Source organism: Cryptotermes secundus, unplaced genomic scaffold, assembly GCF_002891405.2.
Source record: "Cryptotermes secundus unplaced genomic scaffold, Csec_1.0 scaffold611, whole genome shotgun sequence".
Lineage (NCBI taxonomy): Eukaryota > Metazoa > Arthropoda > Insecta > Blattodea > Kalotermitidae > Cryptotermes > Cryptotermes secundus.
The window spans coordinates 213,633-220,103 of NW_019735565.1; the positions used below are offsets into that span (position 1 = coordinate 213,633).

Genomic DNA, 6,471 nt, shown 5'->3' on the forward strand with positions numbered 1-6,471 from the left:
GTGGACAATATTAGAATGGATCTTAGAGAGATAGGATGGGATGGTATGGATTGGATAGATCTGGCTCAGGATAGGGACCAGTGGAGGGCTCTTGTGAACACGGTGATGAACCTTCGGGTTCCATAAAATGCTGGGAAATTCTAGAGTAGCTGCAGAATTGGCGGCTCCTCAAGAAGGGCTCAGCTCCATGAGTAAGTAAGTAAGTAAGTAAGCTCCCTGTACATTGAGGCACTTGTCCCATCATTTCACAATCCCCAGAAAACCAGCAGCATAAAATCCTTCCGGCCGCGCTATGGCATTGGGGGTCGACTCAGCCTCTAACAGAAATGAGTACCAGGAATATTCTTGGAATGTTCTTAGGGGTAAAGGGCGGCCGGCGCGTAAGGCTGACATCCTTACGCCATCTGTGAGCCGATTGTCTAGAAAATGTGGGACCCTCAACGTCTCACAGCCCTATGGGCCTTCACGGCCTGTTACAGGGATAGCTTTACCTTTAATTTATCCATTCGCTACCTCTTCACGTGGGAATGTGTGACTTCACGGGAAACCTGACAACGTTTAATCTATTTAACTGTGTGTTTTGTCAGCAAACGTTTGCCTCGTACTTGTGTCATTGCTGAGTTACTTTCCACGCTTGAAACTTATCTCGCTGTGACGTGCAAATACACGCTCTCCTGTCTTAATTTCACGTAATTTTTATTTGTAAGTAGGTTTCGTAACCACGAGCAACTGTAGCCATGGAAATTTACAGGCTTCTCACCCACCAAACGCCATTAGTAAGCCAAAGATAACATTGTATCCATGCTTGATTAAGCTCCACGGCACGAACGCTTCGCGCAACGTATTTTTAACCTCGGCATTGAATGTCAGTCCCTCTTTAGAAGCTAATATTTGCTCAGTCTGGAAATTACCGACATTGTATGGAAACCAAATGTTCATTAACTGTGTTAACAGCGCCATAGCTAAAGCGGTTAGTCGCTGGCTTCCTTCCGCGGCGTCCCGGGTTCGATCCCGGGTCTGGTGAAGTGGGATTTGTGGAGGACAAAGTGGTGCTGGTGCAGATTTTCTCCGAGTACTTCGGTTTCCCCTGCCAATCTTCATTCCACCAATTTCTCCACAATCACCCTCACCTATCATCTGGGGCTGGTACAATAGACCAGAAGTGGCCGCAGTACAAGGGACTTAGTCCAATCCCACTAGCAATAAAAAAGAAGAAAAAACTGTGTTAAGAAGAGCCCTCCATTGCTCCTGAGTCAGATTAATCCAGTCCACGTCACCCCATCCCCTTTCTTAAGGATATATTGTGATATTACCCTACCATCTACGTCTTGGTGTTTCGTCCGTTAAGGCTTTCATACTGAAACTTTGTATTTATCTTCTCTGCTACGCGTGCTACATGCGCGGATCACCTGACCTTCCTAGATTTATTCATCCAAGCAATAGTAATAGTACTGTTACACGACAGTCAACACAACAAATTCATAATAAAAATCATATTATTATATTACATTATTATGTGTATTTGTTACATGTTTCGCTCCAGCTGGATCATCATCAGGCAAATATTCATGAAATGTGGTATTCATGCTGAATTGTAGTACTGATGTGGATCAATATTAGTCGTCATTAATATAAATTTGATTATGATTCTTGTATTTCGTTACATTTGACTATTAGTTTTAAAAAGTGAAACATTATAACTCAGAAGTTAAAAGTTAAAATTAAATTAAATTTTTTTGACGGTTTAATAATAATATTAATGTGATTAATATAATATAATAATATTTGGCGAAGAGTACAACTTATTGAGCTCCTCGATATGCAATTTTCTCCAGCCTCCTCTTACTTCCTGCCTTTTTGGTCCAAATATTCTACCCAGCACCTTCTCCCAAGCACCCCAGTCAGTGCAGCGACCGGCAACGGGCTGGAAGACTTGGGTCCGATTCCCAGCGGGGAAAATTTTTTCTCTCTTCTACAGCGTCCAACGGGTACCGGCAGCTCTTTCTCCGGAGGTAAAACTGCCTGAACGTGAAGCTGACAAATTACGTCTATGTAGTAAAGTAAAGGTATCCCTGTAACAGGCCGTGAAGGCCCATAGGGTTATGAGACGTTGGGGGTCCCACATTATCTAGATAGTCGGTTCACAGATGGCGGTGAGGTTGCCAGCCTTACGCGCCGGCCGCCCTTTACCTCCAAGAATATTCCAGGAGTATTCCTGGTACTCATTTGTATTAGAGGCTGAATCGATCCCAGGGCCATGCGGCTGGAAGGATTAGGTCAACTGAAAAGAATTCACCTCATCTGGACTTGAACCCACGATCTTCCGGCTTGTAGCATAGTGCCTCAACCAACTACGCTACCTCGTGCCCCCACGTCCATGTAGTACCGAAGTGATTTAAACACCCACTCCTCCATACGCCTTAATGACATATTGCTTAATTAATTAAACACAGGTATAACTTCGCTTTTACTTCCTAACTTCCCCAAACGCTCTCGCCATGTTCCTGCCTCAATGTGAGACGAAGGCGTCGAGTTAGTGGTCTGTTTGCGATGCCAGTATTATCTAAACAGTATAGCAGCAAATGGTAGTGGCCTGATCGAGGCGTTACGCCGGCATTTCCCTGGAGAATCTGAGATAAACCACGACAATATTCAATCAAGATACCCAGTGCCCTGGCCGATATTCGAATGGAGGACCTCCCTTGTACGATTTAAGAGCGTTACCGCTCGGTTAGAGGGGCACGCGGGAGCGTGGTTGGTTGAGGCACTATGCTACAAGCCTGAAGGTCGCGGGTTCAAGTCCCGATGAGGTCATTGGATTTTTTCAATTGACCTAATCCTTCCAGTCGCACTATGGCCCTGGGGTTCACTCAGCCTCTAACAGAAATGAGTATCAGGAGTCTTCCTCGGGGTAAAGGACGGCTGGTGTGTAAGGCTGACAACCTTACCGCCATCTGTGAGCCGATTGTCTAGATAATGTGGGACCCTCAGCGTCTCACAGCCCTATGGGCCTTCACGGCCTGTTACAGGGATAGCTTTACTTTTTTTTTTTACTTTACCCCTCGGTTAGATAATGAACATCATAAAATCAATTATTATTATCATGGCTCCACGGCCCTTTGTTGGGCCATGGCCGCTTTTTCATGTTCTACATTCTATACACAGTCTGTAAAGACTCCTTCGACTGGGGATCAGCCCGTCACAAGGCCGCTACCTGTACACAGGACAGCACAACCTCAGAATAAACGCACAGAGACATTTATGCTTCGAGTGGGATTCGAACCCACGAACCCAGTGTTCATGCCTTAGACCGCGCGGCCACTGTGATCAGCCTCATAGAAGGACTATTAAAGATTAATGCCTGTCAGCAAGTGTCTTGAAGCTAATGACACGATGAAGCTGTACGCGTGACATTCCAGTGTAAGAACGCGGGGACTGCATCTTTCTGCCCTCCTGCTTCGTTATGCACATGTGGCCAGGAAGCGTTCCCTCGCTTTGCAGTTTCTTTTTATGCGTTTAAATGTCCGCTCTTTCGAAGCAAGCTCTCTGAACATTCTCTGATTATATACATATCGCAAGACTTAAAATAATGTAATGAGGAGCTTTGTTGCTTTTATTCTTTATCGGATAAGAATTAGGCTAGCTCAGTCTTTATAGTGTTTATGTTGCGGTCTGGTTGATCGATGAATCGATTCTCGGAAGAAGCAAGAGATATTTTTTCTTCACTGCCTCCAGGTCTGCTCGGAGGCCCACCAGTCTCCTGTCCAATGGGTATCGGCGACTTCCTCTTGGGGGTAAGACGGCTGAGGTGTGAAGCTAACCACTCACCTCAATCTAGTGTCGAGGGCAAGATTACTTATAGATGTAAATCCACTCCCCCATTTCTGTTCGTGGCGTGGTGCTTAACTGAGCACGAAGACAACTTTATAATTACTTTAGGTTTAACTTCTCAAATATAATATTAAAATGGATCTTAATAAACTAGGATGTAAGAATGTGGACTTGATTTTTTTGTTAAGGATAGGGACCAGTGACGGGCTCTTGTGAACAAGGTAATGAGCTTCCTGATTGCATAAAATGCTGGTAATTTCTTTAGTAGCTGAAAAAACAAGTTCTCAAAAGGACTCAGCTCCATGGACTTAGTGAATTAGTTTTGCCTCTGCAGGTACGGTTACAAGCAAGACCAAGAATTGTCTCGCCACATACCTGAGCATCACGCCTTGAAGACGTATGGGGGGAGTGGAAATACAGCTTCACTCATTATTCGCCTCGGCACTAGATGGAGATGAGTGCTCAGATTCACGCTCCGGCCTATTTGACCCCAGAGAAAAGCCCCCTTAACCCATATAATATTAGGCTAGATATTTTTTGTGAAGAACAGAAAAGTCTGAGTCCAACAGGAAATCGAATATCCATTCCTTGGTCCTCCAACTCGTGGCCTTGTCCCTGTGCCAACTGAGCTATCTCAGCTTGTCAGATATGATGTGGATGATCAAATGAAAAAGAATACGATGGGTGGGACATGTTGCATGTATTGAAGCGAAGAGAAGTTTATGAAGAATTTTAGTCGACGAATTTGAAAGGGAGAGACCAATTGGGAGACCTGAACATAAATGGAAATATTAAACTAAATCGGTAGCAGTTTCTGCACCGCACAACGTAATACACAGTATAAAGAAACAGGGACATATTGTAGCATGCAGACCCGTTGCTAAGTAATGACTCTGTATACAACACCCGTTACTAGGCAACACATTCCTACCACCCACCAATTGTCTAACTCTGAAGCGGCGTTCTCTACGCAGTCCGTACAACAGCTGCATGATGCAACAGTATAAATGTTGAAAGAGGTGTTTTCTCTTCGGTCCTTGCCGATGTGTTTTAAGGACAAGTCTACGGTTTAGTTAGTTGTGAGAGTCGCCGGCCAGTAAGGACGTGAACATGGAAGATGGGGTATTTAAGGCGTTGAAAGCCGTTACCAGGCGACAGCAGGTGAAGACAGAGCAGACTGAGAAGACGTATTGCGTGCTGTAGTGCATTGTAGTGTGCTGAATTAGCGATATCGCTATAGTACTTGTAGCTACGATTTATAAGTGGTCAGTAAATCCAATTACCAATCCAAACTTCGTCTATAGTCACTCATACACGTCACAGTATTTTCATGCTTCGTGCTGGGTTTGGTCGCTTGATATTCAGTGTTCACGCTGCCCAATACTGAGCGTCCGACGCCATATTGCCTCGTTAAATAACCAATTAAAGTAATATTGAAAGCTCCTTTGCCCTTGCAATCACTGTGGACGGCTGAAGGCACGTGTATAAGAACCGGCAAATAAAAATGGATATTTGTGTAACGTGCGTTCTTGATCACTGCTAATGTAGTGCTTTGTGTTTCAGGTGCATGAGGAGGACATAGCATTTTCCAGTGAAAGTCAATCAATTTGGCGTATTCGATGGGGTGAGAAGAACCGTGTTGCATAACTTCAGTCTGAACCATTGGTGTTAATAAACTCACAATTATAAAGCTGTAAAATTTAATTACAGGTAAGTGAAACTCCTCAAGCGTAATTATTGTACGAGGGTAAGCCAATAAGTAAGTTACAAATGGATATACTTTTATTTCTCAACATAATCTCCCTGTAAATTGAGGCACTTGTCCCATCGTTTCACAAGCCCCTGAAAACCAGTAGCATAATATTCTTTGGGCTGTTGTCGGAACCATCACAAAGTCTGTGCACGATGGGTGACGCGCATGCTGACCCCACAACACAAAATGCAAAGAATGGGTCTGGCTTTGTAGCATCTCAATCGCTACCACGATGAAGGACACGATTGTGACAGGTGATGAATCTTGGGCTCACCATTACCAGCCCGAGACAAAGCGTGCGTCAATGCAGTGGAAACATCCTGCATCTCCTGCCAAAAAGAAAGTTTAAGGTGACACCACCTTCCAGGAAAGTGATGATCACAGTCTTCTGGTATCATGAAGGCATACTGCTCACCGCATTCCAGCCTCAAGGCGACGCAGGATGTTTCCACTGCATTGACTCACGCTTTGTCTCGGGCTGGTAATGGTGAGCCCAAGGCTCATCACCTGTGACAATTCGTGCTAGCATCATCGTGGTAGCGATTGAGATGCTGTAATGCCAGGCCCATTCTTTGCATTTTGTGTTGTGGGGTCAGCATGTGCAGCACCCATCGTGCACAGACTTTGTGAAAACCTAACCTGTCTTGCATTATGAGGTACGCCATGCCGTGTGAACAACCAGTAGCAGTGGCTATAGTGTCTATAGTTACCCTTCTGTCTGCTCGCATTAAGCCTTCAACCCGTTGCACAATCGCCTCCGTGGCAATCTCCGTGGCTCCAAGCGACTTCCATTTGTTCGGCCCTCTTAAACATCATCTTTCGGCTGAACATTTTCCCGACGATGAAGCTGTAGAAAGGGAAGTCACCGCCTGGTTCCGACAGCAGCC

General features: G+C 44.9%; 1 protein-coding gene across 1 annotated transcript in view; it reads left to right on the forward strand.

The window, feature by feature from the left end:
- Positions 1-5,414: 5,414 nt before the first annotated feature.
- The window catches only part of LOC111869633 (putative phospholipase B-like lamina ancestor), a gene marked incomplete at its 5' end in the record, with an annotated part of 40,560 nt that continues 39,503 nt past the window's right edge, over positions 5,415-6,471 (forward strand). Inside the window, 1 exon segment of the mRNA XM_033753505.1 lies at positions 5,415-5,541.